At 50.9% G+C, this 24,581-nt stretch overlaps 1 long non-coding RNA gene across 1 annotated transcript; it reads right to left on the minus strand.

Annotated features, from left to right (window-relative positions):
- Positions 1-6,656: 6,656 nt before the first annotated feature.
- LOC147124100 (uncharacterized) lies at positions 6,657-10,800 on the minus strand. The gene is made up of 2 exons (XR_015077565.1): positions 10,256-10,800; positions 6,657-7,011 (listed from the first exon to the last, which is right to left on the minus strand). It is a non-coding gene; the product is annotated as an uncharacterized LOC147124100 (long non-coding RNA).
- Between the last annotated feature and the right edge of the window lie 13,781 nt (positions 10,801-24,581).

Genomic DNA, 24,581 nt, shown 5'->3' on the forward strand with positions numbered 1-24,581 from the left:
ACCATGGGATATTTTACACCCACCTGACAGGGCAGACTGAACCCTGGTTTAATGTTTCATGTGAAAGATGGCGGGGGCTAAATTGGGCCGTATAGCGCCCATTTTGTAGGCACTACATGGCCACATAAAGGTTGAAAATGGGGTCCGAAAGGCGCACGCACACGTCTGACAGGAAGTGCGCAGGACACCATCTTGGTAAAGGGGTGAGCATGCACACCCCTAATGATCATCAGCAGCACACAGAGCAGGCAGATTATGACGTCAATCAATGTCAATGCTGATTTGATACCAGCGCTGCCATTTTCCAACTGCAGCCTCCAGCCAACGTCTTAACCTCGCACAGCTGAACATGACATTAAATGGAATGAAGGACCCCCCCCGCCACCATCAGTGCTATATAAAGGGATCATGAACTATTTACAGGTTAGTTGCTGGATTATTTCTTCTGGCTGCTGGTGCAATTGTACATGTTTTTGGAGCTTTCCTATACTTGGCTAAAATTTCAATAGCATACAGGGAGTGGTCTGCCTGGTGCTGAAGTACTTTTCTGTTCACTTAAAATTTTGTGCTGAAACAAGTTGCTTCCAGACATGGGTGGCCTGTAGGGCCTCCTCTGGGACTTGAACATGACTGGGAGAATGAAGAAAGGCCACGCAGAGCAGGACAAGCTGCTAGAAGTGGGAGGAAGGGGAGAAGAGCTCTCAGCAGGAGGCCATATCCGCTGAGAGCCTTTAGGGAGCAATTCTCTTACCTCAACTGCAGTGAAGACCAATGCATGAGATGTCTTCGCTTCACAAAAGAGGACATGAGTGAAATCTGCCAACTGCTGCAGCCACAACGGCAGCCTCAAAGTAGAGCAAGGACAGCATTGCCTGTGATTGTCAAGGTGACCGTGGCTCTTAATATTTATGTGTCTGGCTCTTTTGGCCCTTAGTGTTAGGGGGGATTAAATACGTGGGGTTATGGGGATAGGGCTTGGGTGGGATGGCTGTCGGTGTAGGGACCGGGTGCTAGGGTTTGGATGATCTCGTTGAATGGCGGAGCAGGCTCGAAGGGCCGAATGGCCTACTCCTGCTCCTATCTTCTATGTTTCTATGTTTTATGTTTTCAGGCTGCTGCTGGAGATATAAGCAACCTCTCGCAGTGTGCAGTACACTGCTGCATAAGGGAGGTCACTGAGACTCTCTGTCCATCTCATTTCCTCTTGCCAGAGACAAGCAGGCGGAATGAGCACAAGGTTTTGCACAGATTGCAGGCTTCCCCATGGTGCAGGGTGCTATTGACTGCACCCACATTGCCTTCTATGCGCCTCAGGGATTCCACTCCCTCAATGTGCAGCTTGTGTGCGCCCACAGGCAGCGCAACATGCAGGTGAATGCCCGTTATCCTGGCAGCAGTTATGATTCCTTCATTCTGTGGTAGTCCTCTGTGCCAGCTGTATTTGACCCACCACAGAAGGTCAAAGGCTGGCTACTGGGCGACAAGGGTAATCCTCTCATGACATGGCTCATGCCTCTGCTCCGGAACACATGCACACGTGCACAGCAAGCCTACAATGAGAGCCATGCTGTCACAAGGAACATTATAAGGCACACCATCCGCGTCCTCAATGCTTCTGCTGCCTGAACCGCTCTGGAGGAGCCCTGCAGTACTCAGCTGAGCCGGTATCAAGAGTTGTGGTAGTTTGCTGCGTGCTGCACAACCTGGCCGTTATGAGGGAACAGTCCTTGCCACCACCTATCAGGCGAGAAACTGAGGAGCAGGAGGACGAGGATGAGGAAGCAGAGGAGGAGGTGGAATTGCAACAGGAAGTGGAGGAACAGGAAGAGGAAGGGAGGCTACAATGTAGACAGCCCCTTTCTGCCTGGGCTCTATGTGCTCATATTATTCCTGAGCGATACCAGTATCCTCAGCCACACCTCCCCATTCACCAACAATCTCACACTCCTTGATTTTCCTCTATCACTGACCAGTCTCAGATACCAGTATCCTCAGCCACACCTCCCCATTCACCAACAGTCTCACACGCCTTGCCTTTCCTCCATCACTGACCATCACATTGTCCTCTTTTCGACAAAAATAAAAACCACCAGAAAATGCATATTTGAATCCAATTTTATAAATTCAGTCATTGCATAATGCATATATAATTAAACTACACCTTTGAGCATTCCCTTAGTGCCTGTCTTCCGTGTGCCTTTGCCTACCCTAGTGCTCCTAAGAGGTGCTTCCCCAATGGCTGCAGCATGGGTAGTGGAAGGCTGCTGACCTTCAATTGAGGAGACTGCAGATGGCCTTGGAGGTTGACCTCGAGTAGCTCTGGACCTAAAGGATCAGCTTCAGACTGCATCATCTTGGCCTGGGCTGCAGCAGTCTGGCAAGGGCACTGGCGGATAACAGGGGTGGGAGCAGGAATGCTATCATCCTGAGAGAGGACAGCAGGTTCGTGTTCGATGGAGCTACTGCCACTCTCCCGGGGCGGCGTCTCAGCAATCCCGCTGATCTGTTGGAGAACAGATTGATTGATTGCTGTGACATCCTGGAAGCCCCTTTGAACACTGGTATCCAGAGTCAGGATGGCCGCAGACTGAGCTTGCAAGGCAGCTGTCTGAGCTTCCACTGCAGCTGTCAGACCTTTGGTGGAAGCTGTTTGTGCTGCAATGGAAGCTGTGACATCGGCCATCAGGCGCTGCATCATGATGGTTTCCACAGGTGTGCTGATGGAGGTGACAACCCGTTCTATGGTGGAAAGGATGGGCTCCAAACTCTGCACAAAGTCCTGTGCCAAGTTGGTGCTGGACTTCTCCACGCTCCTTGATATTGTGCATAGGGTTTCGGGCAGGCTTTCCTGTGCAGCAAGCTTTTGGTTATGTACAACCATCAGCCTTCTTCTGTAACCTGAATCATCTGACTCCTCTGCATCAGAAGTCGTGTATGACCTTGCCCTCTGGCAAGGTGGCACCTGTGCTATCCTTGCCCCCTGCCCTGGCTCCTGCGTACTTGTGCCCACTGTCTCACCACGTGTAGATCCCACCTCTATCCTATCCCCTAAAATGCACACAGTCCCTGAGTTGGTGGCTGAGAGTGTAAGATCAAGTGATGGCGTCTCTTCATCTTCCCAGTATTCTTCCTCATCTTCCTCTGACTAGGAAGGTTCCAGTTCTTGGGCATCTGAAATGAAAAAGGGACAAGGAATGGGTTGTGGTGAGGGGAGAGGAGAAAGCAAGGAACCCGTGCTTACACCATCTGTAGCTTGTAGGTCAGAGGAGATTGTGGGATGAGGGACAAGTAGGAAGAAAGAAGGAAGAGTAGGTATGCAGATATCCTCATCATTGATCCCTCCAGCGCCGTCAGTGTCCACAGCCTCAGCAATGCCCCTTCCCATGATAGCCATCACTGTCTCCTCCATAGGGGTTAAAACATGTAGGCACGGTTGTCCTCCTCCAGCTCTTTCCTGCTGTTATGCACCACCTTCTCCTGCAAAAAGGAGGGAAGCGTCATGAATCTTGTCATTCATGTGGAAATGACTTATGAAATGATACTGGGTGGCCTGCTGGTGGCGCTGTCCAGGGAGAGTATAAATAGTCGGGCATGGGCCCAGCTTGCTCAGGACATTCTTTAACAGGAACTAGTGAAGGACACAACTAGATCTCCATGTTGAAAAACAGTTGATTAAAGCCCTGTTTAATACTTAGACCAAGTGCCTAGTAGTTTTCTTATGTCAGGAAGTATGTCAGTGAGTGTCCTGCAATATGTTTGGGTGATGTGGCTGTCATGGTTGAATAGCTGCCAGTGTGTTCTAGCTGTGAGTTGTGGGTGTGAGGCTTGCAATAGTGCTAAGTGTGTGAGGGTGAGGTAAGGCATATGAATTGAAGTGTGAGTACTGATTGATAGAGATTGTTGGTAGGTGGGTGATGGGGGTGTAGTGAATTGAGCAGTGGATGAGGCTAGTGGTGTAGATGGTAGGATAAGCCATTTGAAGATTGAACTCAATCACCTTGATAACTTGTTAAACTTCTTCCTGCACTGCATCCATGTTCTTGGAGCAACACTCCTGGCATTGACCTCTGCAGCTACTTTTTCCACTGCCTCCTGAGCATAAGTCTCGAGGGTCTCCTGCTCCTCTATGGATACAGGATGTCGCTCCTTCTCTCCATGTCTTGAACCAAGACCTCCAGTGCATTATCAGAAAACCTTGGTACTCGCTCTCTCATATCTTCAGCCATTCTTCAATCTTTCACAGCACAGATTCAGTTTACAAAGTGATTCCCACCACTTCTTCCAGCCACAATGCACCTCCCTTTTAAGAGGTGCAGACTGCTTTTAGATAGCGCTAGCCACCAGCGATATTGGGCCCCCTGCTGATGAGTGCAACCAATGAGGAACGCGGATAGCGCTGGCTGCACACAGCAATCATTTGAAACAGCAGGCAGCACGAATTGAATGTGCTGCCTACATCGCAATGAACGGGATTCCCAAGCCCGTTTTCGGGGATTATCCAATTTAACCCCCGGCATCTCCATCAGTTCAGAACTCCCTCAGTACTGCACTGAAGTGTCAGCCTAGATGATGTCCTCAAGTCTCTGGAATGGGGCTTGAACCCATGATCTTCTGACTCACAGGTAAGAGCGCTAGCAAAAAGGGCAAAGGCGAAGTAATACCAAGGCATGAGACCGCTTGTTCCATCTCCACTTAGCATGCCTGAATTTTTAAGTAACATTTTTACGGTTTGATATGTGTTACTTTCCGAGAAATAGGCCTTTAATTAAATCCGTTTCATATAATTATGCGTACAGTTCCCACTCGTTACAACTGAGTGTCTGGCAGAGCTGGCTTCGAGACAGGCGGTGCCACAGCTGCACCTCAGATCAGTAACACAAAACCTCTGGCCAAAAGGACTGGAATGAAGGGAATAAAAGCAGGCATGGAAGCAGTTACATGCTTCTTGCCCTTTGTATTTCTTCAGCAGGCGTTACCTCAAGCACCTCTGGAGCAGAACCAACTTTACACAAGTTTAGGCATGTTGGCAATCTGACATGATTGTGGAATGACCAAGGTTTCAGATCTTTCTAGATTAATAATTAGGCCTTTTAAGCTTTTTTTCTTTTCGGTCGATACTGGAGTTGTAACTTCCAAACCCATCATGCAGTGGTGTGAGCCCTTTGATGTCCCTGGAGATTAATGATCGTCTTTGCTATTCCCAGCACACATGTTAACTATAAGCTGATATATTGCCTCTTTTAACCACAGCGAGGGCTCCGTATACATCACATGACCCCATGCTACTTTCACTGCTGCAGCTCACAATAAAAGCTATTTGTACACGCTATTTGGTTTATCTGCCGAATCTTTAAATACCAAAATAACCCTGCAGCTTTCAAAAGACACACTCATTTTCTTTCATATTACGGTTTGATATGTGTTAGATTGAGCCCAAAATTCTGACGATGATGTTTCTCATCAAAAGTGAGGTGGGGCCAGGCTTCGGCCCACCATGACATCCTGGCGTTGATCCTGCTGTAAGTTGCTGTAAGATATTTATATATACATATTCAGGGGAACCCTCTTTACCCAAAGAGTGGTGAGAATGCGGAACTCTCTACCAGAAGGTGTAGTTGAGGCAAATAGCATTGCTGCATTTATGGGGAAGCTAGATAAACACATGAAGGAGAAAGGAATAGAAGGATAGGCTGATAGGATTAGATGAAGAGGGATGGGAGGAGGCTCGTGTAGAGCATAAATGCCGGCAGAGACCAGTTGGGCTGACTGGGCTGTTTCTGTGATGTAAATTCTAGGCAATTCTATGTAATTAAAACGTATGGCATACTGCCACTTTATGTTTCTTTCTTTTTGATATTGCCAAATGAATCATTTCTATTTGAGGCTTCAGTAGAGGATTCTGATAATCACTGTGAATCTGCTTCAAACCAAGATAGAGTTCACTATTAGTGACCCATTACTGCATTGGACGGCCCTGGTTTCAGTTAGGTGCTGAGAAAGCTTAGTCACCTTCAAAGTTTATCACTCTATGAGAGGATCTTTTCACATTTTGAAATTCAGGGACAAAATTCAGTTTAAAAAGTTATCGAAATATAAACAAACAATGTTTCGATTAACTTTTCAAAAGGCGGTGGGGGGGAGGGGTTCTTGTCAAGATTATTACTACCACTCTTGTTCGTTCTTTCTGAAACCATTTTATACTCAAAGGAATTAACAGGAAAAGAATCAGATGATCGGGCTTCGGAGGCTCCCACGAGGACTATACTAAGAAAAAGAAACGTTTTTCATATGACAGCCCATTCATTTAGAAAGCAGCAGCAGCCGACTGGCTGGAACTCATGGAAGTTCATATTGCTTCCTGTTCTCTTCTTCCAGCTGTCACCAGTGGCCCCGGCTAGCGACGCTTCCTAGCAAACCGCCACTTCGGTGTTTGGGACGCGCATTCCCGTTCCTGAATCTTGCTCTCTGTTAAGAGGACCCTGCGGCTGAGCGGTGTCTTTCTTACCTTCATAGCTCCGAGTTGGAGCTCTCTGGCAGAATTTTCTTCCATATGGAGTTATTTATTAATACTGTATATTTAGACAGAGTAATCCATTTGCCCGTGAGGCTAGTCAAGCACGAGGCCTCGTTGGCACTCTAACAAAATAAGCACAAAGGACAAAGAAAAACATTTACCAGAGCTGGACAATTAAAATATACACTGTAACAAAAGCAGCTCAGTTTGACAAGATTACAAAATCCTTATTTTTGCTTTTAACCCAGGGTGACACTTGCACTCCAGCTGTAAAGAATAAAGATTTACAGTTTTTTTTAAAAAAAAGAGCATGGGCAAGTTTAACGACAATTTTGTGACAGCAGACACTGAGTTCTATAATAGAACAGCTGAAAGATTCGCCAAAAAAATCTTTCGACCAAGGGAAGTCTGCAGTTTGAATAATGAATGATGCAATCCAGACGCTGAGTCTCACAGGTTCTGCTTTTCGCCTGTTGCCTCCTGGCATCCTCCTCCAGCTGAAAGGGCAAAGTTCACCAAGTTCAGATTTCTCTACGATTGCTGCTATCTAGGCAACTCTTACTCCAGCTGAGAGGGGAGGTCCTGCGAGACTGTATGGGACCATCCTGCAGCGCTGTGATTGGATATTTGTAATATCTTGGGTGCTATGTTGTATTGCAAATGATAAGCACACGGCTGTACTGTGAGACTCACATACCGCAGTCACACTCATCGATGAGAAACACACTGGGGCCAAGTACCTGCTGGCAATCACATGGCTAATCACACAGTCACTTATCTCATCATCTCTCCTAGTCCCAATTCTTTATTCTGACAGCATTTAAGTCTGAACTCTGGTTGAACCCACTAAACCATAAATATTCAGCGTGGTTGTACCCAAGGACAGAATTCTGGGAATAATCTGTCAGGTGACAGCGAGAATGACAGTGTCCTTCCTACAGGAGATGCTCTGGTTTCACGGAGCACACTATCTATAGCCTGAATAAGATATGAGGTGTCATTATATGATTTATACTAATGGGTTAGGAAGCTCTGGGACTCAGATTAGACTTTCAGGAATGTGATGTGATCATCTTTTTCTTCAAGTATTATATAGCAGGAGGTCATTTTAAGAATTCTGAACAACTACAGTCACTAGCTGGGGATATTCCCCCCCTCTTAGAAAACCACAGTGGGCTATCTGTGAACCTCGCAGATCTATGGCAAATCATGAGATTGTCACTGGTGTTGGAGCAATATAGGAGACCACGGTTTATCTCCAGCTTACAGCAGCTCACACAAAGGCAGAAGAGGTTAAGAAAGGGAAGATGCCCCCCTGATGGCTCAATGGGTAAATGCACCATGCAGTGCGGAACTGAGGCGTACAGACCAAGGGGCCATCAGTTACCATCCCTCGGCCACTTTGAATTAGTTGATCTCCGCTGTGACTAGGGAGGAGATGTTACAATTGGTACTTACATCCCCAGGTTACAGAAGAGAAAATGACACATGGTTCCCATTCCTGATCACTATCCAGTGACCTCTGCTGACAAGTGTGTGGGTCGACACTGGGTGGGTGGAATATCAGGCTCAGCTTTGAGGCCCTAATATGGAGAATTAGCCCACTGACACTCACCCACCGACACTCACCCACCCACCCACTGACACTTACCCACCCACTGACACTCACCCACCCACTGACACTCACCCACCCACCCACTGACACTCACCCACCCACCCACTGACACTCACTCACCCACCCACTGACACTCACTCACCCACCCACTGACACTCACCCACCCACCCACTGACACTCACCCACCCACCCACTGACACTCACACACCCACTGACACTCACCCACCCACTCACTGACACTCACCCACCCACCCACTGACACTCACCCACCCACCCACTGACACTCACCCACCCACCCACTGACACTCACACACCCACTGACACTCACCCACCCACTCACTGACACTCACCCACCCACCCACTGACACTCACCCACCCACTCACTGACACTCACCCACCCACCCACTGACACTCACACACCCACTGACACTCACCCACCCACTCACTGACACTCACCCACCCACCCACTGACACTCACCCACCCACTGACACTCAATTCAATTCAATTCAATTCAAATCGCTTTATTGGCATGACAAGGTACATCTTATGTTGCCAAAGCATCGAAAAACATTTATGGTTGAACACATAAATACAGATCTATCCATACAGTGTATAAACAGATATATCCCTGAGTGTATAAATATACATTCATATAATTTGTATATACTCTTTTCTTATATTTAGTGGTTGTCCCTCTGTTTATGGCAAGCTGTAACATAGTGTGCCGCTAAAGTTACACAATTTCTCTCTTCCCCTAGTAGGTATACACTCACTCACCCACCCACTGGCACCCACCCACCCACCCACTGACACTCACTCACCCACCCACTGACACTCACCCACCCACCCACTGACACTCACTCACCCACCCACTGACACTCACCCACCCACCCACTGACACTCACCCACCCACCCACTGACACTCACTCACCCACCCACTGGCACCCACCCACCCACCCACTGACACTCACCCACCCACTCACTGACACTCACCCACCCACCCACTGACACTCACCCACCCACCCACCTACTGACACTCACTCACCCACCCACTGACACTCACTCACCCACCCACTGGCACCCACCCACCCACCCACTGACACTCACCCACCCACTCACTGACACTCACCCACCCACCCACTGACACTCACCCACCCACCCACCTACTGACACTCACTCACCCACCCACTGACACTCACTCACCCACCCACTGACACTCACCCACCCACCCACCTACTGACACCCACCCACCCACCTACTGACACTCACTCACCCACCCACTGACACTCACTCACCCACCCACTGGCACCCACCCACCCACTGACACTCACTCACCCACCCACTGACACTCACCCACCCACCCACTGACACTCACTCACCCACCCACCCACTGACACTCACTCACCCACCCACTGACACTCACCCACCAACCCACTGACACTCACTCACCCACCCACTGACACTCACTCACCCACCCACTGACACTCACTCACCCACCCACTGACACTCACTCACCCACCCACTGACACTCACACACCCACCCACTGACACTCACCCACCCACCCACCCACTGACACTCACTCACCCACCCACTGACACTCACTCACCCACCCACTGACACTCACCCACCCACCCACCTACTGACACTCACTCACCCACCCACTGACACTCACTCACCCACCCACTGGCACCCACCCACCCACTGACACTCACTCACCCACCCACTGACACTCACTCACCCACCCACTGACACTCACCCACCCACCCACCCATTGACACTCACTCACCCACCCACTGACACTCACTCACCCACCCACTGACACTCACCCACCCACTGACACTCACCCACCCACCCACTGACACTCACTCACCCACCCACTGACACTCACTCACTCACCCACTGACACTCACCCACTGACACTCGCCCATTCACTGACACTCACCCACCCACTGACACTCGTCCACCCACTGACACTCACTGACACTCACCCCCTGACACTCACCCACCCACTGACACTGCACAGCTCACGCATGAAGAATGGCCACTCACACGAGATAATGGAGGATTGCCTGCAGTGGTTCAAGTGAATCAGAACAGCATTCAGTCGTCAAAGAAAGAACTTACATTTATGTAGCATATTTTATGTCCTGGGGATGTCACAAAGCGTTTCACAGCCAATGCATTACTTTTGAAGTGTTATTTTACAGGCAAATGTGCCAGCCAATTCGAGCAAGATGCCACAAACAACTGCGTCATAAATAACCAGTTAATTTGTTCTGGTACTGTTGGTTGAAGGATGAATGTCGGCCAGGACACCGGGAGAACCCACTTCTTTTCTTTGAAAAAGTGCCGTGGGAGCTTTTATGTCCCCCCTGAAAATGCAGATGGGGGCTTGGTGTAACAACTCACTCGACAGATGGCACCTCTGACAGTGTAGCACTCCCTCAGTATTGCACTGAAGTCTTAGCCTAAACTTACATGCTCAAATCCTGGAGTCGGGCTTGATCTCTCTACCTTCTGACTCAGATGAAAGTGCGAAGAAGAAGCTTGTTCTCAATCTGCTGACACCTCCTGCTTGCGGTTTACTTTTCCACCTCCTCCTAATTGTGTCCCGATCTACCAGCTTCTAATATTAACACAGAAAAGATTAATGAGAAGAGAGAGCACGGAAGCTTTGGAAGACTTAAAAAAAGAATTATGCAATATTCTAAAAAGGGGCCAAGGACATTTAGTCCTGAAAGAATTAAACTATGCTTGATAGTTGGCTCGCTTAAATATTTCCATTTATATAACACAGAGCAATTTAAAACCACAGGAAATTTCCACAAAAGCATCATATAATGAAAGAGACTAGGGCTGGAAATTCGGTATAGCCGCGTTTGGGGCGCTAGTCCTGGCGATGCGCAAAGCTTAGCGCCAGGCGCACTTTCGCGCCACCTAGCGCGATATTGGGTCGTTGCGCCCCTGAGGGTGATTGCGGCGCTAAATCAGGTGCTGCATGAGACGCCTAAGGCGCTAACCCGGCGGCGCAACCCAATTTCGCGGCGGCGGGGCGCAGCGCAGGTGCTGTCAATAATCACCTACCCCGAGACGCACTGGCGCCGGACAGCTCTTAAAGGGGTGGGTCAATTAGGATCACCAGACACAGCACTTCCTGGCAGGCCTTAAATTCGGCGCTAACTCACCTGAGGCGCTCCAGCCTGTCAAGACATGGAGAGGGTGAGGCAGAGGCCGGAGCTCTTCACAGATGTGGCCCTGGAAGCTTTGGTTGGCACTGTGGAGCGCAGGCGTGATATTCTGTACCCTGAGGATGGGAGGAGGGCTCAACATGCTGATTACCGGCGAGCTTGGAGGGGTGTGGCCACCAGAGTGACCTGCAGAAGCGTGGTGCCCAGGAGTGCAGTACAGTGCAGGAAGAAGTTCAACGACCTCACTCGGGTCGTCGGGATGAATGCCTTTTCCACGATCATCTTCATCCCTCCATCTGCACCTGACTTTATGGCTAGAGGGCGCCCGAACCCCCAAAGATCATCTGTCAGCCAGCATCCATGGCCCTTTCAGGAAACACACACACGCACATGCTGCTCAGTGCATGATGCAAGGGCTATTCAACCATGGGGGGCAGGTGATGTCTGCTCAGGGCAGCATGTTTCAACACTTCCCGTCCTTTCTCCTGCAGGCGAAGCTGGCCAGGAACCGGTGTGAGCAGGTGGCCACCGGAGGAGGCCGGCCTGACCTGCACATCCTCAGCGGCCTGGAGGAGAGAGTGCAGATGATTATGGGAAACCGGCTGACTGGTCCTGTCGCCTCTGGAGCTGCCGACCCCAGAGTGGCCAGCGATGGTAAGGCTATCACCTTTTTGATCTCTCTCCTACCACTTGTTCCCCCCACCAGCATGATTTTTCACTGCCGAGCCACTACAGTACATTGCAGCACTTATGCCTCCCTCGTTGCCACCCTGTCCTCACGCTAAAGCCACTCCTGTACCTCCCTGCTTTCAGATGCTGATTCGCCAGGTGAGGAGGCGGGCCCTCAAGCTGCCACTATGAGTGACTCTGGAGGCAACGACCAGGAGGAAGCCAGAACATCCCAAGCACCCTCAGGCGAGCCAGCCCAACGGCAGACTGGGGGCACAACTTCCCTGGAGGGGGGCGGGGGGACAGCTCTGAGGAGGAGGCAGCTCCAGGCACCAGCGGGCTGCAGCAACGCGGGGGGGGAGGGAAGCTCAGGTGCCGTCTCCCCGGAGGGCGAGTCAGGCTGCCAGTGCTGCTGCACAGAGCGCAGAGGAGGTGCGTGCCCCCAGTGAAATGAGCGCCCAGGCTGGCCGGAGGCACACTGAGCTCATGGCTGCAGTGGCAAGGTTGGCTGAAACCATCGAGACACTGGCGAGGAGTGTCCAAGACATCGGCGCAGCACAGGCCCGGAGTATGGTGGACTTCGGGTCAGTATTGGAAAGGTCTGTCCAGGGCTTCGGCGAAGCAATGGAAAGGTCTGTCCAGGGCTTCACCGAAGCACTGGCACCTGCCACGCAAGTGCTGAGTGCTGCCACGCAGTCACTCGCTGGTCTCCTGCATACGCAGATTGAGGCCACGCGACCAGTGACTGCTGCCACCCTCGATGGCTCAGCCAGGATTACCCGGGGCCCTCACAGCACCACAGCAGGCCAGCAATCTGTGCTCCAGCAGATTGCTCCGGATGCTGAAGTGCTGCCCTGTGGGAGTGCCAGTGTGTTGTTGGGGCAGGGAAGTGCTGTCCTCTCTCAAGATAACAGCATTCCTGCTGCCACCACTGGCACTTCTCCACTGCAGCTGACACCACCTGCAGGACAGACTGCTTCCACCCATGCACAGGTGGAGCAGTCAGCAGCTGGGCCCTCTAGGCCCAGAGGTCATCCAGGCCGCACCTCAGGGGCATCTGCACTCAAGGACAGTCAGCAGGCCTCCCCCAGCCTTGCTGCAGCCACTGGGGTCACATTAAGGAGGAGCTGCAGGGAGGGAAGGGGCCAGAGTCGAAAGAGACCAAGATCCCCATCAGGGGGCAAAGAGTAAAGGGTGGTGATGAAGCCTCTGCTGAGGTGGAATCAAGGCCAAGGAGGATGCCATGATTGTACTTTATGTTTTGGCCAGTCTCACGGGAGGGAGAGTCAACTCTTACGATTGTACTTTATGTTTTGGCCAGTCTCACGGAAGGGAGAGTCAATAATGTGTCTGTGTGTTATTTTAGCTTTCTGTTCCTATTGCTTTTTCATGTTAGAAGGAAGCACATGTTTTGTAATAAAAGACTTAGGCCTAGAAATTCAGTTGTTTGCGCCAGCCGCTAGCGCCTTAGGAGGAGGAGATGTGGGGCGCTAGGCGGCTAGCGGCCAGGCGCAGCGCGATCTGCGCCTCTCCCCAACTTCAGTAAAGATTTAGCGGCGGCGCAAAGCCTTTGCGCGCGCTCAGCTGCGCGCGCAGATCCTGGCGTCATTTCATCATGCAACGCCCTTTGTGCGCCCCAAACCGGAAATTCAGTGGCGCCGGCCTATTGTGCGCCTGGCGCCCCTAGTGACTGGTAGAGGGGAACGGTTCCCAGTCGCTGCGGGGCGAGGGGGGCGCAAATGAAAGGGCACTCCTCCTGCAGTAGAAATGGCAGCCATTTTGCAACACTCCTTCTTTGTGAGAGACGGATCTTTGCAGAGAGACAAAGGTAGAGAGCTTTCTGGTTTGGCTCAACGCTCGCACAGGTACTTGTGGCTTCAGGCCACAGCTTTGCACTTGTCTTTAACTTCAGAGCCATAGCATTGATTGGAAACATATAATGGGGGCTGCAATGGGTGCAAACGTTGGCCTTCTCCATAGTCCTGGGCGTTGTACAGATCAAGCAGCAGTGGTCAGGCCTTGCTTCAGGGCTGCAGTGTGCAGGGCGTGGCAGGCAAACAAATCCACCCTCCCCCTTTAAGAGCTCACCGGCGCCAGAGTGTCTGCCGTCAATCAGCAACTCGCCGAACCTGCGCTGCGCCCGCCCTCGGGGGTATCGCCCCGGGCCGTCGGCTTAGCGCCTAATGATAGTCGTGCATCGCCTGTTTTAGCGCAGCAGCAACCTCTTGGGGCGATGCCACTGAATATCGGCGAAGGTGGCGCGAAGTTGCGCCGGGCGCAAACTTTAGCGGCCGCCCGGCTGTAGCGCCCCAAACGTGGCTATACTGAATTTCTAGGCCTTAATTCATTTACAAAGGCCATGTCTGCTATTTACATGCATGTTGCCCTTCACAGGCTTGGGGGTATGAGGGCGGTTCCATTCCTGTTCATGAAATGGCTACAAGCATTCCGTGAGAGGGGCCTAGAAGCGACTTCTGATCAGCCTCTGACGCACGGCCCTTCCAGTTAGTACCTCCCTCCCATCTTGGTCCTCCTCCTCCTCCTCCTGCTCCTCTGCTGGTGCCTCAATGTCTGGTGGGATTGGCTGGGTACGTAGGATAGCGAGGTTATGGAGCATGCAGCAAACAACGACGAAGTGCGAGACTCGCTCAGGCGAGTACTGCAGTGCTCCCCTGGAATGGTCCAGACAGCGGAACTGCTGCTTCAGCACGCCGATTGTGTGTTCCACAATGTTCCTCGTCGCCTGACGGCTCGCATTGTAGCGTTCTTCAGCAGGGGTACTGGGCATCCGGAGTGGGGTCATCAGCCACGGGCACAGAGGATAGCCCTTGTCCCCGAGAAGCCAGCCTTCTGGGTGAGCCGGGGCCTCGAAAAGGTCTGCTACAGAAGTCTGGCGCAGGATGAAGGCGTCGTGGCTGCTGCCTGGGAACTGCGCATTCACTGCGAGGATCTGCTGCCGGTGGTCACAGACCAGCTGGACATTCAAGGAATGGAACCCCTTGCGGTTGCGGAACTCCTCCGGATTGAAAAACAGGTGCCCGCAAAGCCACGTGCATGCAATCAATGGCACCCTGCACCATGGGGAAGTCCGCTATTGCGGCGAAGCCCTCTGCATGCTCCAGCTGCTTGTCCGGGGTCATTGGGAAGGAGATGTACTGCCGCCTCCTTTTAAGCAGGGCATCAGTCACTTGACGGATGCAGCAATGCACCGCAAACTGCGAGATGCTGGCTATGTCCCCAGATGCGGCCTGAAAAGAGCCGCTCGCGTAGAAGTTCAGGGCAACAGTCATCTTCACAGCCACCGACAGAGATGTCCTGCACCTTATCTGAGGCTGCAGATCTGTCCGAAGCAGGTGGCACAGCTCAGTCACCACCTCCTTTCTAAATCGCAGCCTTCTGACACACTGCTCCTCCGACATGGTCATGTAGGAAAACTGCTGTCGGAAAACCCTGCCAGCGTAAGGTCTGGTGTGACGACGTCTGTTGCCCCTCCTCCCTCTGGCCATGGCCGCCCCCCTCTCCCTGCATCTCAGTGCCCTTTCCAGATGATTCAGCAGCAGGACGTTCCCCTCCAATGCAGCCCCCATAATAAGTGCGCACAGGAAGTTTTCCCATTGTAAATGCTCACCAACAGCAAGGCGATGGTCAGAAGGCTGAAGTTCCTCTGCCTGCGCAGGCTCAGTGGCCAAAAGGCTCTCTGTGTGCAGCTCAGCAACTCTTTGTAACTCACGAAGAAGTTGTGCTCCAGAAATGGCTGCCGCTTTTAAACCACACCAGTCCCCTTTAAATAACGCCCCCCCAGGCCGAGAGCGATTGGGTAAGGTTCCATGTAAGCTGTCACTATTAGCGCCAGGTGCTATGGAGGGGGGTGCCACTGAATTTCCGGTCCGGGGCGCCCAAAAGGCGTTGCACACTCAAATGACGTCATAATCTGCCTGCGCCCATGAACGGACGCTAAGATTTTGCGCCGGCGCTAAATGCATGCTCAATATGGGGCGAGGCGCTAGGCTCCCTGCGCCCGGCCGGAAATAGGCTAGCGCCCCGCTTCTCGGCCTCTTTAGGCGTTAATCGGTGGCGCTATCAACCGAATTTCTCCCCCTATTACTTTAATTAAAGTAATTGGCCTAGAAATTGGGTTGAGGCGCCAAAGTGGCGGCAAGTTCACCTAGACGCTGATTTTTGCGCAGCGTTCGGAGCATTAACGAACGTCAGAAATTCAGTTTCAGTGCCCCTAGAGGGAGACGGGGCGAGGCTCGAGGCACTCCGCGTCCCTCTTAGGGCGCTGAAACTGAATATCGCAGCGCAACGTGCCGCAGCGCCACACGCTGCGGCACGGCACGCTGCGGTACTGCAGGCCTTTCTCCCATTGTTAAGGGGGAGGGGCCTGCAACAGCGCAATCCCCGATCGTGAGTGCCGGCAAAAGAGCCTGGCACTGAGGAGAAGTGCCGGGCTCTCGGGAAACAGCCGGCAATGCCACGAGGGGGGGTCAGGAGGCCGGGGACGGAGGTGCTGGCAGGCGGCCGCCGAAAAAGGCGGCCGCCCCGCACCTCCACCTTAACTTGCGCCACTGCCGGCACAGCAAGGCCCCGTGAACCGGGCGCGGGTAGCGAACGGCGCTACAGCGGCGTTCGCTACCAAATATCGCGATTGGGGCGCTAATGGGGCGCTGCGTACACCGATGACGTCATTGGTGGCGGCGCAGCGCAACAGGCTAACACCACCATTAGCGCCCCCGCTGAATATCGCGGGAGGCGCGGCCAGTGGCGCTACAGCCACTGACTGCCCTCTTTAGGCGCTAATAGGTGGCGCTACATACCCAATTTCCTAAGATCTCTTGGGTACTCAACAGGCATCCAAAATCTGCTGCCTCTCGCCCAAGCCATGAATCTCTGGTTGTGTTGAGTTTTATTTTGATTGAGATACCTGGACTTGCTACAAACCCAGGGTCACCAAAAAATTAATACAGGCTGGGAGTTTCCTCGCCCCGGCCTTGTGGAAGAGCAGGGAACAGGTACACCGAGTGAGGCCAGGATTACAGGCCCACTATCCGGTGGATCTGGGTTCCACCTGGGGCAGGGTCCAAGCCTGGGCTCCAGCTTGAAAGCCCGAAGGAGTTTAAAATTGCCGCCTTCTTCTTTGACCCTCATAAAAAGAGCTGATGGGCACACCTGCCGTGCTCCCGGAGGAGCCCCAGCATTTCACCCCTCGCCCCCACTCCAGAAGGGCCATCCAAGGCTGCAATTTATGGCTTGCTCAATCTGACGAGCCTCCCTATCCTCCCAGATTGTCCTGGAGTCTCCTGGAATGGAAGGTGAGTCTCGCGGACACTACTGATAGCAACCTGGGATAAAAGTAGCGCTTGGCTCCTGTGGCTTGCACTTGCGGACTTCCTACCCCACTGAGAGGGGAGAGGAGAGGAGAGGGTGTGTCCTGGTACAGAATAGTACTTTTATTCCTGAACCTTTTGCAGCATTCTTGGTCCTACTCCAGTGTTTGCTGTTTTCCTCTCCTAAACTCTTGGTCATAAGAGTTTGGTCTCTCACTCTCCTGATTCGCCGTGATCAAATGTCACGTGATCAAATGTCACGTGATCAAACCTCCAGGAGTAAAGGTTGCTACTGGGGGGAGAGTTTGACTCATGAAATAGAACTTTTGACAAATGCTGAGGTCAAAGGTTATAAAAGGCTGGTGTCAAGAGTTATGAAACAACAGTGACCTGCACCTCCTTTGAACAAGTTCCACTTCAACTCTTGTGGAACCCTAACCCAGTCTCAGTCACTGCCTTCAGGGGAGGAGAGAAAAGGATAGAACTCAACAGATGGTCATGTTCATTGTACTATGAAGTACTTATGGATCAAACCTGCACATTCTGGCCGTGAAATTGTACTAATGTCATTAGAAGGCATGTTTACACATTGAAAGTGAAATGAGCCTACACCCCTGTGAATCTGGCCTGATGTTGCGTATGTAGTTTTACAATAGAGCTTAAAATGGTCTGCAAACACCATAGGGAAAATCATCCCGTGCAAGGCTGCTAAGTCACTTTGGTATTAAATATGCACAAAGACAGATGTCAGCCGTAGCTCAGTGGTAGCACTCTTGCCTCTAAATCAGATTGTGGGTTGAAGATCCAGAGGCTTGAGCACAAAATCTAGGCTGATGCTCCAGCGCAGTACCGAGAGAGTGCTGCACTGTTGGAGGTGTCGTCTTTTGGATGAGACGTTAAACCGAGGCCTTGTCTGCCATTTCAGGTGGACTTTATTATGTCCGTGTATAATTGAGACATGGGCTGCAGGAGTTGATTATAACAAGTCTTTACTGAATGGAAACAACCTGGAAACTGAAACTACAGAAGCCTGCTAGGGCCTTTTATACAGGGGTGGTCACTGCCGGTACTGCAGTCTGAGACCAGTTATTCCCTTAAAGGTACATACACAACAATTCCTCCCCTTTTAGATAAACAGTACATAACATTCATTTAACAACTAAATAATAACTAATTACAATTACAATTACGGTTGCTAGATACATTGGTTGAAGTTAAGCAATTATAAGTTCAGTCTTTGAGGAGGCTTCCTGATTCTGTCTGGATAACGCCTCTTTGGGATATCAGGTTCTTCTGGCAAGGTTGAGTCGGGATCAATGTCGTTGTTTGGTTCGTCGGCTTCCAATATCACCGATTCTGCGGTAGATGCAATTGGTACTTCGGTTTCATCGCCAGGTGTATCAGGTCGTGGTGTGGAGTTGACGTTTTCCAGTGGCTCTAGAATCTGGTCAGCATGGCGTCTTACAATGCTCTCTCCAACGTCCACGGTATACATTAGAGGTCCTTGCCGTGTACAGTTCGTTCCTGGCTGCCATTTCTCTGTGCGGTAGTCCCGGGCCAAAACTGGTTGACCTATCTTAAAACTCCTGGTCGGCCTTTCATTCATACTCTGAAACTGCCTGTTCTCCACATCTCTTCTGATGTTTGGCTTAACCAAATCCAAGCGGCATCGTAGTCTTCGATTGAAGAACATCATGGCTGGAGTTTGGTTGGTAACCGCATGTGTCGCATTCCGGTAGGCAAACAAGAAGTTATCCACCTTGTGTTGTAGGGGTATATCTTCATTACACATTGCCTTGATAGCCTTCTTGAATGTTTGAACAAACCTCTCGGCCAATCCATTAGTGGCTGGATGATATGGGGCGGATGTGTAATGCTTAACACCATTGTTCTTTAAGAACCTCTGGAACTCTTCAGACACAAACTGTGGTCTATTGTCAGAGCAAATCTGTTCAGGCAGCCCATTCCTGACGAATATGGTTCATAAGACTGTGATAGTTTTTTCTGTGGTGGTTGAGGACATTTTTATTACCTTTGGCCACTTTGAATGTGCATCCACCGCAATTAAAAACATCGAGTCCATAAAGGGACCAGCAAAATCAATGTGCACCCTTTGCCATGGAGATGAGGGCCACTCCCATGGATGTAGAGGGGCTTGTGGTGGGGCGTTTTGGACCTTCTGGCATCCTGTACAGCTCTTGGTCATCTCTTCGATTTCTCTATCGATTCCCGGCCACCACACAAACGCTCTGGCTAAGTTCTTCATTTTTACCCCTCCCAGATGACCCTCATGAAGCTCATTGAGCACTCTATCCTTCAATTTGGGTGGAATTACTACTCTGGATCCACACATCAAGGTTCCTCTGCACACTGACAGCTGTTCTCTTCTCGGCGAGAATGCTGGCAGCAGTGGTTCGCCATGTGCTGGCCATCCCTTCACCGTTAAATCATAGACCCAGGAGAGTGTCGGGTCATTTCGTGTTTCCTTTTCTATGTTTGCTTTCGTCACCGGGAGATATTCGACTATAGTCGAGTGGAATAACTCCACTGCATCCACTGCCAGTTCTTCTTCCACCGTCGGCAACGATAGGTGCGACAATCCATCAGCATTCCCATGCTGTTTAGTTCCTTTGTACTCGATGTCATATTGGTGTGCCCCTAGGAAAAGGGACCACCTCTGTAGCCGTTGTGCCGTCATTATCAGTACGCCCTTCTGAGGGTTGAAAATGGAGATGAGAGGTTGATGATCAGTTAGTAGAGTAAATTTCTGACCGTGCAGGTAGTGATTGAACTTCTTCACCCCCCACACCAGGCTGAGGGCCTCTCTGTCAATCTGGGCGTAGTTACGCTCGGCTGAAGTTAACGAGCGTGACGCAAAAGCTATCGGCCTCTCTGAACCATCAAGGAATTTATGTGACAGTACCGCCCCAATGCCGTAGGGAGACGCATCACACGCCAGTCTTATCGGTAGTGATGGGTTGTAGTGAGCCAATACTTCTCTTGAAGTGATTAAGTCCTTACTCTTCTGAAAGGCCTGCTTACATTCATCGCTCCATTTCCATGCTACTCCCGTTCGTAGTAGGGCGTTCAGTGGATGCAGAATTGTGGACAAATTTGGCAAAAACTTATTGTAGTAATTCACCAATCCGAGGAATGACCTCAGTTGCGACACATTTTCAGGCGCTGGAGCCTTAACTACCGCTTCAATTTTGTCAGGGGACTTATGCAACCCCTCTTCATCAATCACGTGGCCAACAATACAATATCTGTTTCTTAAAAAACTCGCACTTGGGACGATTGGCTCGTAGCCCATGTTCACGTAGTCTAGTGAGCACCTGCTCTAGGTTGGCAAGGTGTTCACTGTCATCTTCACCTGTCACTAGGATGTCATCCAAGTAACACTGAGTCCCCGGAATCCCTTGCAGGACTTGTTCCATCGCTCTTGGCCATATCGCCGGAGCTGATGCTACTCCGAATACCAGTCGATTATACTGGTAAAGACCTTTGTGAGTGTTTATCGTGAGATACTTCCTAAAGGATTCTTCAACCTCCATCTGCAAATATGCTTGTGCTAGGTCAATTTTTGTAAAACGCTTCCCTCCAGATAGTGAGGCGAAGATATCTTCTATCCTTGGAAGAGGATATTGTACTGTGTGAAGGACTGGGTTCACCGTCACCTTGAAGTCCCCACTGATCCGAACCTTCCTTGGCTCCTCAGACTTATTGTTTAACGTTTTCTTCATGACAGGAACGATGGGTGTCGCCCACTCGCTCCAGTCTACCTTAGATAACACGCCTGCATTCTCCAGGTTCTCCAGCTCTGCCTCGACGGCTGGCCGAATTGCATATGGTACCGGCCTTGCTTTGAAAAACTTGGGAATTGCATTCTCCTCTATTTTTATCGAGGCGGTTATGCCTTTAAGAGTGCCCAGTTCTTGTTGAAATACCTCTTTGGCGTCAGCTAAGATTGTTGACAATCGTCCAGGAGTGACGTCGTCATCCTTTTTACCAGCCACCGTCAGTGCCTGAATGGAGTGCCAGTCTAAACTTATCTTTCTGATCCATTCACGTCCCAATAACGGTGGTCCACCATCTTGCAGAATGTAGAGATACAATTTCCGTATTTTCTTGCCATTGTATTCGACAGGCACCCTTATTTTTCCTCTGGGGTATACTTTTTGCCCCGCATACGTCCTCAAGACAATGGATGTCTCTCTCAAGGGTATGTGTGAGAATAGCCGCTCGTAGTCTCGTCGATTCATGACGGTTAGAGCTGATCCTGTATCCAATTCCATTTTGACTTGGGACCCTGCTATCGTGCGGGTGACCCAAATGGTTCGGTGATCTTCTTTTGCAATTATGTTGTGAAGTTTGAGGCAGCTTAGTCTCTTGTTCCCGGATTCACTATCGCTTATCTGGTCTTCGGAACTACTGTCCGTCATCTTTTGTACTTTCCTGTACGGTTCCTTAGTAGCCTTTTTGTTGTCGTTGGTCTTCTTCCCAGACCTGCAAACTCGTGCAATGTGTCCCATCTTTCCGCATTGCCTGCAGATTTTGTCCTTGGACCAGCAGTCCTTCTGGTCATGGTTTGTTCTGCCGCAGCGATAACATTTTGCAAATCCCCGTGTCATTTCGTGGGTGCCGTATTCCTGTGGCTTTTGTTGTATTTCCGCAGCTCCCCTTGCTGCTGCTTCGTACAATACTGCCACGCTGAAAGCCTTATCTAGCGTCAGCTCTTTCTCTGAGAGTAACCTCTTCTGGGTTCCTTCACTCAGGAGTCCACAGACAAATTTGTCCCATAAGGTATCTGCCAGTCCTGCTCCGAACTGGCAGTGCTTTGATAGCTTGCGTAGTTCCGTAAGGTAATCAGCATTGCTCTCATTTTTATGCTGATTTCTCCTGTGGAATTTAAATCTTTCTGCTATCAGCAGCGGTGTAGGATTTAGGTGTTCCTGTAGGATAGCAACAATTTTGTTAAAACTCTTCGCCTTCGGTTTGGCTGGAGTAATCAGGTCCCGCAATAGGCCGTACGTTCTTGCGCCCATTAAATTTAGCAATACCGATGCCTTTTTCTCATCGGCTATTTCGTTTGCCTCGCAATATACCTCGATTCTTTCCACATACGTGGTCCAGTCTTCTATTGCATTATCGAAGGCAGTGATATTGCCAGTCTTTGGCATCTTGAAAATCTAAGATGGTGCCTCCCGCGCTTTGCCTTCGTCCCCGACGGATCAAAATGGCGCCTCCCGCGCTTTTCCTTCTTCCCCGCCGAGTTAAGAGGGCGCCTCCCGCGTTTTCCCGCCGCTGCTGCTGCTGCCAACGCTGTTGCTGGCGATTATATTTATTTTACTATCCTGTAATGGCGACGCCCTATGGTCTTCACGCCTCCCCGATCGCTGCTGCCAATGCCGCTCTCCGCGGTATTTTTATTTTTCTATCGCGCTTCAATATTTGCTCCGTTAATTGAAGAACCGTTCCCGTCGTGGAGCGAACCCTTTGGGACACTTCCCTCCCTCTTCTTAGGTCCGAACGCTGCCCGGCTTCGAAGCACCGGCCGCGCCCTGTGTGCTCGACCCTCTCTCTCTCTCTTGCTTCCCGACTCACTGCCCGGCCCCGTTGCAGAGCCACCCGATTGAGCTCTAGCCCGCCGCAGCCCAGGAAGGATCAGTGCACTACCTGCCACCAGCCCGATTAGCTGGAAAACCACAGACTGGAGAACCATGCCTGGCTCTCGACAGTCTCTCCTGCACTTTTCAATTCGATGATTTGGAGGGCGGTTGCCCACGGTCGACGCCCGTTTCTCGAGTTTCTTTGGATTATTTTTTTTTCCTTTCTTCTGGCTTCGACCTTCAATAACGTCTGTATTGATTTCTTTGTGGGTTCAATGACGAGACATTTATGAAAGAGAATGGGCTAGAAATTCAGTGGGCTTTGCGCCCAGTTACCGCCCAACTAGGGTTTCTGCGCCAGTGTAAGAGGGTGCGCTGATATTCAGCGCTGCGGTAATGGCGGCGGTAGCCGGTAGCGCTGCGCCGACACCGATGACGTCATCGGTGTGCGCAGTGCCCCGGTTCCGCCCCGCTTCCGGCCCAAACCCCATATTTAGTTGCGGCCGCCTCTTCTGCAGCGGCCGCAAACAGCGATTGAAAAACGGGGCCGTACTGCTGCGCTACTGGGGCGCTTTAAGGTGGAGGTGCGGCCGGCCGCTTTTTCGGCGGCCGCCTGCCCGCACCTCCTTCCCCAGCCTCCTCCACCACCCCCCCCCCGCGGCATTGCCGGCTGCTTTCCGCGAGCCCGGCACTTCTCCGTGGTGCCGGGCTCATTTGCCGGCACAATCCAGCGGCGATCTCGCTGTTGCAGGCACCTCCCCCTTAAGAGAAGGAGGAGGCCTGCAGTACTGCAGCCTGCCGCTCCGCAGCGGGTGGCGCAGCGGGGCCTACAGCGCAGAAATTCAGTTTCAGCGCCCCAAGCGGGGGCGGGCACACCTTGGAATAGCGCCCGGTTCCGACTTGGGGCGCAAAAGCCGAATATCTGACGGGCGCACCTCGCTCCGCGCGCAGCGCTAACTTTTGGGCGTTAGCCTGCTGGCAGGCCTTAACTGAATTTCTAGGCCATTGTCTTTTAATCTAAAGCCTGTTCAACTCTTTATACAGCATTTACAGGAGACATCATGCTAGTGAACGTAACTGAAACCAAACTAAACTGCCTTGCTTATCTCGGTCACATGCCCTCTGCTGGTCAGGCACAAGCAATCAATACATGCAAACATGCTGGTAAGGCATCATAATCAAACAGGCAAATACCATCTCTATTTGCTGATATCATTACATCTCCTTTTCTTAAAACAAAAGTATTTTACTTTTAACTAACAACATGTTTTCTTTGTATTAATCTGCATTTTAACTGTAATACTTAATGAACTTACATTATCATTGTCATGATCAAGGTTTTTTAACCTTGCTTTGTGTGTTCACATGAAATATGTCAATACACTAGAACTTGAAGAAAGAATAAGATAACATTACTTCCTTCTATAACAATAGTCCTTAAATTTGCTCAATGAGTCTCACAGGAGGCTTCACATGTCTTGAGGATTTTCTGATTGATTGTCCTTGAATCTGAGTTGTTGCCTCAGATGATGTGTTCTCAGCTGTGTGATCAGGTTGTTCAACAGTATCAGTCTCTTGACCTGCTATGGCTGGTCCCATGAGAAGATCTCGACGATTTCTTCTCAGAACAGCACCCTCATCTGTCTGAATGGTGTAT

This window comes from Somniosus microcephalus, chromosome 1, assembly GCF_052327205.1.
Source record: "Somniosus microcephalus isolate GS21.2 chromosome 1, FLI_Smic_1.0, whole genome shotgun sequence".
NCBI classification, from domain to species: Eukaryota; Metazoa; Chordata; class Chondrichthyes; order Squaliformes; family Somniosidae; genus Somniosus; species Somniosus microcephalus.